Source organism: Papaver somniferum, unplaced genomic scaffold (assembly GCF_003573695.1).
Source record: "Papaver somniferum cultivar HN1 unplaced genomic scaffold, ASM357369v1 unplaced-scaffold_77, whole genome shotgun sequence".
Lineage (NCBI taxonomy): Eukaryota > Viridiplantae > Streptophyta > Magnoliopsida > Ranunculales > Papaveraceae > Papaver > Papaver somniferum.
In genome coordinates, this window is record NW_020650637.1 from 275896 (window position 1) to 287721 (window position 11826).

At 34.0% G+C, this 11826-nt stretch overlaps 1 long non-coding RNA gene across 1 annotated transcript; it reads right to left on the bottom strand.

Annotated features, from left to right (window-relative positions):
* Positions 1–1237: 1237 nt before the first annotated feature.
* LOC113344494 lies at positions 1238–3859 on the bottom strand. Its single transcript, XR_003357842.1, has 3 exons — positions 3307–3859; positions 1503–1633; positions 1238–1367 (listed from the first exon to the last, which is right to left on the bottom strand). It is a non-coding gene; the product is annotated as an uncharacterized LOC113344494 (long non-coding RNA).
* Positions 3860–11826: the final 7967 nt, after the last annotated feature.

Sequence of the window (11826 nt, forward strand, 5' to 3'; positions counted from 1 at the left end):
ATCCAAATCAGATACAGAAAATGAATTTGTATGAAAATTGCAACTAGAAAAAAAATCTTGAAAAAAATCTAAAAAATGTCTCTGTATATTATTGATGATGGCGGTGGTGGAGGTTGTAATGATGTAGTGAGTAATTGTTTGAGTGAGTCAAAATCCCTCTTTAGGTTATGTAATCAAAAAAGAAAATTTTGTTGTAGGTTGTGGTTTGTGTTCATCTGATTTGAAATCAGAATTGAAATGAAGTTGATGAGATTGTAGTTGTATGAGAAAGTCAAAATTTCTCTTCAGGTTTAGTTGTAGGTTATTGATTTTTGATTTTTGGTGGTGCAAGTGTAGTTGTAGTAATTGTTGTTGTGGTAATCGTGGTGGTATAGAGTTGCAGTGGAAGATAAAGAAACTCCATTAATAGAGGTTTGAAGAATTTCAGGATCATAGAAAGAAGTCGAATTCTCTTTTGGTATCTGATACCATGAAACATCTGAAGACTAGTGGTTCATTGTATTGCCAAATAGATCGATTCTACAAGAAAGGAAGAAGCTTATTTACAAGCTTTCATTATAATACTACTGACAAGGACTACCTGTATTTCTAACTCTTAGTTGTCACCTAGTTGTCATTCATTACATATGGCATCACTCTATTGGTGCATTATAGATTGAGAAGTCACAACATCATAACATGTTTTAACACTCTTCATCTCCAATTGGCAAAAAAACAGAGATGAATTATCATTCTAGTATGTTTTGTAAATTGTCCTGTGTATCTAATTTACGTGTACAAAGGAAAGAAAGCAGCATTTAATATGAAAACAAAGGTAAGGCATCAGGATAATTAACAACATTAATTGGACGACCAAAGGGAGTCCTTTGTGATGAAAAAAAACCAAAGATTTCGGTCACAGAGAATGTGCAGAGAAAATAAAATTGAAAACAATTTCACCAAATTGAGTTACAATTGAGATAGTTATACAACTTGTTCAAGAATTTCAATGAACAACAATCAAATGAACAGATTAACAGTTCAAAGTTATTTGGAAACTCCATTAAATCAATTGGAATCGATTGAAAATATAAAACCAGGGCAAAAACTTGAATGAAGAAGTTTCAGTTAAACAATGAAGATGATTGATTTTCAGTGCATAATTCTACATCAAAACCCTATTTTCAAGTAATAACAAATACGACCGTACACCAGTTAACTAATTTTATATATTAATTATTCTAATTAACAAGGTATTTCGCAACATCCATCGATCAATGAATAAAAAAACAAAGTTGTTCTTGGGCTATTTGGTTAGAAAATATGAGTAGCGAGTCTTCCAACCCCTTGCTATCAAAAAAATAATTACGTGTTTGCTCGGCCTTTCACTGTGGAAACACATTCATCTAGTTAGAGACGGATTGGTCGTCACTCATCCTATGAAATAGATATGAATGCGGAGTAAAAGTACCGCCGTTATATCATAAATTAAGTTTTAATTAATGTATGATTTTGACTACTACCTTCATTAATCCACATACAGCGAAGAAAGAAATACTGGACAATTGTATTCAATCCTCATCCTTTTATATAAAACTAGTTCATAAAGCTCCTTCGTTGAGCCATCTTCTTTTGCCGACGACTGTTTAGTCTTCTGCAAGGTGAGTGAAAATTCATTTCAAAATTTGGTTAACTTGTTTAAATTTTCAGTATAGCCTCTGGACTACTCATTAACCTGAGTAAGTCAGGGGTGTTTTTTAGCAAAGAAAGGAAACTAGTACTCGTAGAAGAGTTAGAGAAATTCTAGGAGTGACAACGATTCCCTTAACTGATAACTATTTAGGAGCTCCTTTCTTCACCAATAGGTCTAAAATACATCGTTTTGAACCTTTAATTGATTCTCTAAGAAGTAGAATGACACGGTGGAACGGTATTAACTTAAAAAATGCGGGTAAAACGGTTATTGTTAAAAATGTAGCCTCCTCTATCTATGTATATCAAATGAATTATTTTAAAATCCCAGTTAAAATATGTGATCAAATAAGTAGAATGCAAAGAAATTATTGGTGGGGAAAAATGAAAAGGGTTTAAATGAAAATGGGAAAAAAGGTATTTTCCTTAAAAATTGGCCTTCTATGTGTAAAACTCTTGAAGAATGAGGGCTAGGTATAAAAATGTAAGGAATTTTAATATAGCTATGATAGCTAGGATGGGCTGGAATCTTAATCAGAATCCATATTCCCTATGTGCAACAATAATGAAAGCAAAATACTACCCACACTGTGATCTACTTCATATAAACTGTAAACCAAAAAAAAAAGTGATAGATGGATTTGGAAGGGATTGTTAACAAGGATTGCACAAAAAAAAATGACGTCTCTGATATTTGGCAGGATTGTTGGATCCCATGGATTCAACCACCACTATGTAGAAACCTTATTGACATTGTGGGTCTTAATAGAGTTAGTGACCTGATAACATGCCAAAAAACATGGGATATTGTTAAACTCAACAGATGCTTTGACAGCAACACAGTATAACAAATCAGGAAAATTATAATACCAAGTGAAGAAACACTAGATACTCCAAGATGGACGTTAAACAAAAAAGGTATGTTCTCTGTTAAATCTTTGTATGACCACATTAACTCCAATGGCAACCCTGAGCCCAGATAGAATAGGATATGGAAAATGAAGACTTCTCCGGCGGTTAAGATCTTTATTTGGAAGGCGGCCCATTCTATTCTCCCTAACAGCATGAGAGTGGTAGCTATACTCCATGACATTGATACCAAGTGTAAGTTGTGTAATGAAAACCAGGAAACGTTAACTCACTTTTTCTTACATTGACAATATGTATCTCAGGTATGGATGCACCTAAACCTTGATATGGAATTCGTTATAAATGGTACAACCAACTTTCATGAATGTTATCCAATTGCTTTGAAAACACAAACAAGGGAGATTATGAAATTGAATGGCATTTCCTTTGTAGCATTATAGTCTGGTTTATATGGAAAGCTAGGTGCGATGTGGTTTTAACAAAGATAAGGCAAAATAGCGTAATAACTGCAAACAATATTATCAAATTCATCAACAGTTATAACACAGTAAATAGGCGTGGTCATGACATTATGAATGATCTCTATTATAATTCTATAAATGATGTTATTATGAGAATCAAAAAGCACCCTACTGAATCAGAGGGAAACGATATGTCTTTGAAAATACATATTGCCCTGACTATGTTAGACTCTAACTCTAAAGCAGGCATTGGTCTAATACTTGTTGATCATACAGGTGTAGTCAGAGAAGCAAGAGGTCTTACCACTGACATCACAACCTTAGAGGAGCTAGAAAGGGAAGGAGCGGAACCAGCTTTCCATTGGCAACCGATTGGAGTGGCCACATGATCTCCTTTAGTAGCGATTCAGAGCCGATTCTAGTGTTGCTGGTGGGATTGTATGACGAAGGTCGTAGAAAAAGATACATGATCAGCGAAGATTTTGGAAATACTAAAAAGTTTGAAATTAACTTTAGAGCCCATGATTTTATTTTAGTGAAAAAAATAGACATCATATGGGAAGTAAAACTCTCTTTATTCTGTAATAATTTTAATGTTAAGCATATCTGGACGGAAGATAGATTATGAGATTTATTAAACTTTCTGAACATCCAAATCGGGGATCAAGATGTAATGACAATTCGTAATATCATGTACTGAGGTTTTCATACCTCTTTTTCCAAAAAAAAAATAAAATAAAAAATCCTCATCCTTTTTTCTTGTTTTCTCTATGGCACTCATATTCAGTATCATTAATTCCCTTCATCTTCATTTTCAAAAAATCAAGATGTCTTCTTCCTATACTGATGTGAAACCCCAAAATCAAAATCAAGCGAACTAAAATTACAAGCCAGAATTAATTCAATCGGCAAATAAATACATTCACCACAAACATTACTCAAATTAAACATTCACTATAATTACTCATTCAATTTCGGATAATCCCCCATCAAAGACCCATGTTTTAGCGATTAAAAACCATAATACATGAATTTCGCCAAATCAGTAAACCCTAGTTTCCATTAAAACAAAACCAATCAAATTCTAACGGGAATATTGGGAGAATTATCTAAATAGAATTAGATTTCAATCGTTTCTCATATTGATTCGTCTTTGAAAAACTAATTAGTTCATCTATTCTTCGAATTTTAGACGGCGAAACTCTTCTGTTTTTCTTCCTAGCACATCATATAAAATTAATAACAAATGAGTCAACATAATAGTATTTTTAAAATCTTATTTACGATTTGACTCTTACGATTCGCTTCAAAATTTTCCAAAACGATTGAAATCTTAACTATGAATCTGTTCGACTGTGAATCCTACGATTCTCATTTTGACTCGTGCGATTTGCACCGATTCATTAGTCAGATAAATTTAAATCTATTCTTTTCATGTGATTTTTATTAAAAAAATAAAATAAAAATTTTAACTCGCGCCAGAGCACAATATTCAGACTCAAGAACCATATCCACCTAATTAAGTGCCCAACCACTGATTTGGACACTTAATTATGTTATGCATTTTTCATTATTCATATCTATAATACTAATAACATATATTTAAACTTATTAATTTATAACTCCGATATGATATATGTATTTAGAGATTTACGATGAATCTTCGACTCGCGATTCAACATACGATTCAATTCTTAAAAATGAAAAACGATTCGATTCACGATTTAACAACCTACCCTAACTTTTACTCAATCTTCACCATGGAAATTCTCCCTGCAACTATTTAATGTCTGGTTTTTGGATGTGTCTCAATGTTGATAGAATGTGGAAGATGAACCCTTGCTTAAAAATGTAAAAAATCCTTAGCCGTCCATATTACATGTGAGGGCATAGATGTAGTATGATGAAGACACATGTAATATACATATGGGGGTTTTAATGTCAATTAATTAAACTCATAATGGATCTGCCATGTGTACACGTCTGATGTGGAAAATAACAGAATCTTTAGACAGAATATATGACAAAACGAGGTTTTGTTAATTTTATTTATATAGGAGAGGTAACGCAAATTAGCGATCTTATTTATTTATATAGGGGAGGTAACGCAAATTAGCGATCTTATCAGGGGAGGTAACGCAAATTACCCTAAGAAATTATGTATAAAGGCTTCACCATAAAAAATAATCCTCGCCAGAACCGATTTTTTTTTTTATCAAATTGGACATTTGAGTTAGGTTCCATTTTGGGGAAAATGACATAGAAGAGACTCTTTGCCTTCATGACCTCCGTTCGGTCGGCCTAAATATTTTGGCCATTGAATTATAATAGTATTCAGTGCGTTTGGGCAAACACATTCTTCAACAGCGGCTGGCGCAAGTGGGACTATTAATATCGTCCCCTTATTGTACACTACTTATATAAGCATCTAGCTGCAGACGCTACTTATATAAGCGTTCAGCTGCAGACTCACCTTGTAATAACGTCTAGTTATATTTAGTCATTGCTAAATCTAATTGCCACATTTAGCTTTCAATCACGGTTGATAAATCCAATTTTATTTGTTGGATAAAATTTGATTGAATTCGAATATTGGTATTTGGTTTTATATGAGTTTTTCTCATATCAATCAGGTTCACGAATTCATATTTGTTTGATTAATTAATAGTGTTGAGAAAGAGATAGAGCTTTTTGATATTTTTCTTTGATTGAGTTTCATTAAATTGTTACTCTAAGAATTATATTGGAGTTTAGTCCATATATATTATCGAACGAAAAAATTGGATATGGTTGTTGTACCCCGCATTTTCTCAGACTAATTTTATGTATTTATAGCGGGTAAATAACTGAGTTGGTAATGACAAGAAAAACAGGTGTCAAATTGTTGAAACATTTAAAATCTTAAAAACTAAGTAATGTCCCATGTACTTATCCTCAATAGGTTAAAGAGGTGGAGAATTTGTCCGGAAATGTCTCGATTCTTCTTAAGTGGTGAAAATGATCGGCCATCCCACAAAGATGTGTATACACTGCACACCACCTACAATATGTTTTTTTTTCTTTTTTACACCACCAACAATCAATTTTAACCTATGTTCTGTGTGTGGCTTTATCTGAGCATCTCCAACATAGGGTGAGAGTTTTTTTTTTTTGACACATGGAATTTTAGACCCTCGTTTAGATTAAATTCATCTCCAACAGTAGGTCCTATAAAATAGGAAGGGTGTAAAAATAAATATGAAGGTCTTAGATAAAGTTTTATTTAGACCTTGTGAATGACCTTCGTGTCATTTTTCTGAATATTTTTTGAATTATTATTATTAAATAAATTTTTTTAAGCCAATGGACAAAAATGGATCATATTTATCTTTATCCACAAAAACCAAATCCTAAAACTAACATCCCAAACTACTGGAGATGGTTCATGAGAAAAGCACTATTCTTTCATGTACATTTATACCACCCGATAAATAAGGATCTAGATAAAAATTCCACATAGGATTAGTAGCACACATTGTTGGAGATACTCTCAGGCGTCAAACGAAAAATAAAATTAAAAAGTATCAGTCAACCGTATTTCACTTATCTTTGAAGGTCACGACCCGCGAGTCTTGACATGGCCAAGTAAGTGTCAGTACATAAACGAAGACGTAGAATAATATATGGAAGGTCAGTCAAGGCCTCAAGGGTTTAAGAAAAACACGAAAATATTCAAAGATTTAAAGGCCCAAACAAATAAAGATCCCACGTTAAAGGGTGAGAAAATTATCATTTTTTATTGGCCGAAAAATTATTTTAATAAAACAAAGAGTTTTGGTGAGGAATTTGACAACATATGATTGGTTTATAAACTACTAACTCAAAAGGAACATTTAACTTATCATGTTTGAAATTTTATGAAAGTTCTAAGTCAATTCGGAAGTCAAATACTTATCGTATTAGTACTCTTTTTTTTCCAAACTAATACATACATCAAAAAGAAAAAGGAAAACCATACATTCTACATATATTTTCTGCTAAAATAAAAGGAAAAAATAAATAAAATCCTTACATATTTTGTTATCTTTTCTATACCTATTTAATGTAATAGCTCATCACACACCAAATCAAAAACACATCGCCAAATTAAAAGGAAAAAAAAATGTCTGGTACGTGACATGAGCACAAAATCTAATAATTTTTAAAACACGAAATCATAATTTTATCACCGAAAATGGGTGGATGCACCAAGTCTTTTGGATTTCACAGCGAAAAAACGGGGAAAAAAAGTCTGTCTATTCTGGGTGAACATTTGGCCCGAAATCCGTGGATTTAGCTGGGACCATCCGTATTTTTGCGGTTGGGGTGCCCAGATGGGTTGGATGCAGATGGAGTTTTTGAAATCCAACGGATGATGGATTAGGCCCAGATGCAATCTTGAAAACCCATTCGGCATCCATACCCATTTATTTTTTATAATACTTCTTCGTTACAAATATGAAATGAGAATATATGTTATTTTTGCCAAGTTGGCTATTCCTTTCATCTAATATTTTGATGAGCTTACAAAACACAAAACCAATATATGTATAAGTGGACATACTTGATCCCAATTACACCAAAAACATCTTACTTTAAAAGGGTCAGGTTGTTCTTCCTATTCAAATTTTGATTTTAAACCCCTAAATTTTGATTTGTTGTCTTTATTTATTTATTATAAACTTTGATTACAATACAAATCTGTTGGATTATCCGCATCCAATCCGTCCAATCATACATCCAATGAATGTTGGGTTGGATGCGAATGCCAAATGAAAAATCCATAGTCGATTAGATTTGATGCGGATGAGGTAAGAACCGGTCCATACAGTACCATGATCACCCCTACTACTAGGAACCTACTAGTGTCTATAATTTCGCTTTGTACACGCGGTACAGGATGTTAGGCCCAAGCCCAGCACTAAAATCGTCTTAGATATTTTAGAAACCCTACTAAAGGTTATGTCGGCTACTTCATAGAAGAGAAGTTTAGTATCATTTATAAGAACATAAAAGTGAATTGATTAATTACAGGACAAGAACCAGACACACTCAATATTTATATTACAAAGTAGTAGACTCAGTAACGGGTCCTTACTGGACAGGCTGTAACCAGCTCACTAAACTAACTAATGAGAATCAAGACTCGCACAGATGAAACACATGTGCAGTAGAGTTTGTTAGAGTTTGTTGACATTGAGCAACACAATGATATTACCACCACCACCACCACCACCACCACCCCCCACCCCCCCCCCACCCCCCCCGCAAGTTGGAGGGTGTTACCAGATACAACCTTTAGCTTGTCTCTGAGATAAGAAAATTGTGGTCCAGCCATCCCCTTTGTAAAAATGTCGGGAATCTGATCCCAAGTGGAAAGGTAAGTAATCTGCACATTCTTTTTTTGGACCAGTTCTCTGAAAAATGGCAGTTTATAGCTAGGTGCTTTATTTTTACTATATAACACAGGGTTTGAAGAAAGTGACACACCACCCTGATTGTCACAAGAGATCAAAGGAGGTGAATGGAGTAAAAGATGTAAGTCCCTGAGAAACTGACATACCCAAACAATTTCAGCTGTTGTATTTTCTGGAGATATGTACTATGCCTCAGTTGAACTCCTGGATACACTGCCTTATCTTTTGTTGGACCATGAAATAGGATTTGGACCAAAGAAAAAACAAAAACCTCATGTAGATCTTCTAGTGTCAATAGACCCAGCCCAGTTAGCATCACTAAAACCATGGAGTGTATGAAGACCCTTAGAAAATAACACACCATAATCCAGAGTACCTTTGATGTATCTCAGAACTCTCTTAACTGCAATGAGATGATGATCAGTAGGGGCTTGCATATAGAGATAGCCTTGGTTAATAACAAAGACAACTTCAGGTCTTGTCCAGGTAAGATATTGTAGAGCACCCACTAATGACATGTATTCAGTTGGATCTGACAGAGGAATACCATCTGAGGCAGTAAGTGGAGTAGAAAGTGATACTGGTGTGTTGCATGGTTTAGCACCAGTCATGTTAAACTTCTCCAGTAAGTCCAAAGCATACTTTGTTTGGCTGAGAAAAATATGCTGAGAGTTTCTTTTGACCTAAAGACCAAGAAAGTAATGAAGAGACCCCAAGTCTTTAATAGGAAAATATGACTGAAGTTGAGTGATGAACTGATATATATACTCATTGGAATTCCCAGTAATGATAATGTCAACTACATAGACCAATATAATTGTAATTATGGACCCATACTTTTGCACAAATAATGAAGCATCTGCCAGTGATGGCTTGAATTGATGTGAGATAAGAACTTGCAGGAGCTTATTATACCAAGCCCTGGGGGATTGCTTAAGGCCATATATATATTTGTGAAGTTTGCAGACATGATGAGGCTTTGAAGGATCAAAAAAATCTGGAGGTTGTTGCATATAGACATCTTCTGCTAAATCCCCATGGATAAAGGCATTACTTACTTCTAATTGCTTTATTTCCCGGTTAAAGTGAACTTCCAAAGAGAGTATCAATCTAATAGTAGTAGGTTTTTCTACATGGCTGAATGTTTCAGTGTAGTCTACTCCTTCTTGTTGATGAAACCCTTTTGCTACTAATATAGATTTGAATTTGTCTATAGAACCATATGCATTGTATTTTATTCTAAAAACCCATTTGCAACCTACAACATTATAAGATGGATCTGGATATACAATTTTCCAAATACATGCATCCTTAAGGGAAGTATGTTCATCTACCATAGAGCTTTTCCATTGTGGAATTTTGATAGCCTTAGAATAACAAGTAAGAGTAGGAGGAGGTATAGCATAAGTAATATTAGCAGATATAACATGTTTAGTATTATAGACCTTAGGTTTAAAAATACCTCTTTTACCTCTTGTCATCATCGAATGAGAGTTTGTGGATGAATCATAAATTACTTGAGTTGAAGTAGAAGGAGTGCCAGTTGTTGTTGCTGATGAAGTATCAGATAACTGAACAATGTCTGACTGAGTATTTGATGTTGGATGAACTGAGATATATATGTCAGTTGGTGCAGGAAAAGTATAAGTGGATGTTTCTGATTGTTTTAATGTTGCGGGAGAAATATCAGTTGGTGTTGAAGGAGCCGCAAGGCCAGGAAGTAAAGTAGCCACTGGTTTCAAAGGAAAGTGATTTTCATTTAAAACCACATGTCTAGAGATATACACTTTCCCAGTTTTAATATATATACATTTATACCCTTTTTGTATAGAGCTGTAACCAACAAACACACAATACACACATCTAGGTTGTATCTTATGATAAATATAAGGCCTAATCCATGGAAAACATGATGAACCAAATGATCTGAAGAAAGAATAATCAGGTTTTTGAGAAAACAAATTTTCAAAAGTAGATATGAAACCCAAGCTTCTAACAGGCAATCCATTAATAACATAATTTGTTGTATGAAATGAGTCAACCCAAAAAAATTCAGATAAGCCTGACTAAATTAAAAATATTCTCCATGTATCCACAAGATGTCTGTGTTTAGACAACCATTCCATTTTGTTCTTGAGTATGTGGACAAGATACCTCATGTATGATTCCATTAACACTTAAAAACCCTTTGAGTTCATTATTTAAGAGTTCTCCTGTTCCATCAGTTCTTATTTTAATAGTAGAAGTATGGAGTAATTTTTCAGTCATAGCTTTGAAGTGTAGAAAAAATTCTTTGAATTCAGATTTTTCATATAATGGAAAAATCCAACAAAACCTTGATAGTCATCTACAATGTTGACATAATATCTGAAACCACTTGAAAAAATCACAGGATTGGGACCCCACAAGTCCATATGCAATGGTTCTAGTGGAGGATTGGTGACAAAGTAAAAGGAAATTTGCGACTTTTCCTCAAATGACATCCATTACAGAAAAGTGGTGTTTTGACTATACTAGATAAGTTCATATCACTGCAAACTTTTTGAAGCACTTGAAAAGATGGATGATCGAAACTTTGATGCCAAACTGATGCTTAAGTGAGGTTGCTAGAGAGAGCTTTATTCTTAGTAAACTTGATAAAGTTGATTGGATATAGTCTTCCTTTATGTGGCCCTTGTAAAATGGTCCTACCAGTTAAGTAATTCTTAACAGCAAAAACCAACAGAATCGAAAGTGATAAAGCAGTTGTTATCACTAGTGAATTTATGTACTGACAATAGATTTTGTGATGACTTTGGAACAAGAAGCACATTGTTTAGGTTAAAAGAGTGAGAGGAAGCAGTCTTAGACACATTACCAATATGAGTAATTGGTATACCTTCCCCATTAGATGCTTGAATCTCATCTATTTCTTCAAAAGATGTTGATTTTGGTGGTTGAGTTTCATCATTCCTTATATGACTATTGGCTCTTGAGTCAGCATACTAAGGATTCTCTCCCATGATATTAGTAGTACCAAGCATGGCACTATGATATTGAGGAGTATAAGTGTTTTGATAAGAAAAATTCAATTTGTGTCTGCATTCTAAAGCAAGAGGACCAGTTCTGTTACATATCTGACAAATTTTGTCAGTTATAGGTGGTGGAACTGAAGAAGAAGAAGAAGAAGAACCAGAATGAGGTCTTGGATTGTAAGGTGGTGGTGGTGATGCTACATGATGCATTTGAAACTGGGAATAACCTCTTGGATAATAAGATAGAGATGGTCTGATATAGCCTAAATAAGGTACTACGGATCTTGGAGCTTGAGTATAACCTCTACCACTACCTCTAAATATTGGAGCATAAGGTCTTGTAGCAGCAAAGGCCTTAGAATTTGCCTCAGTAAG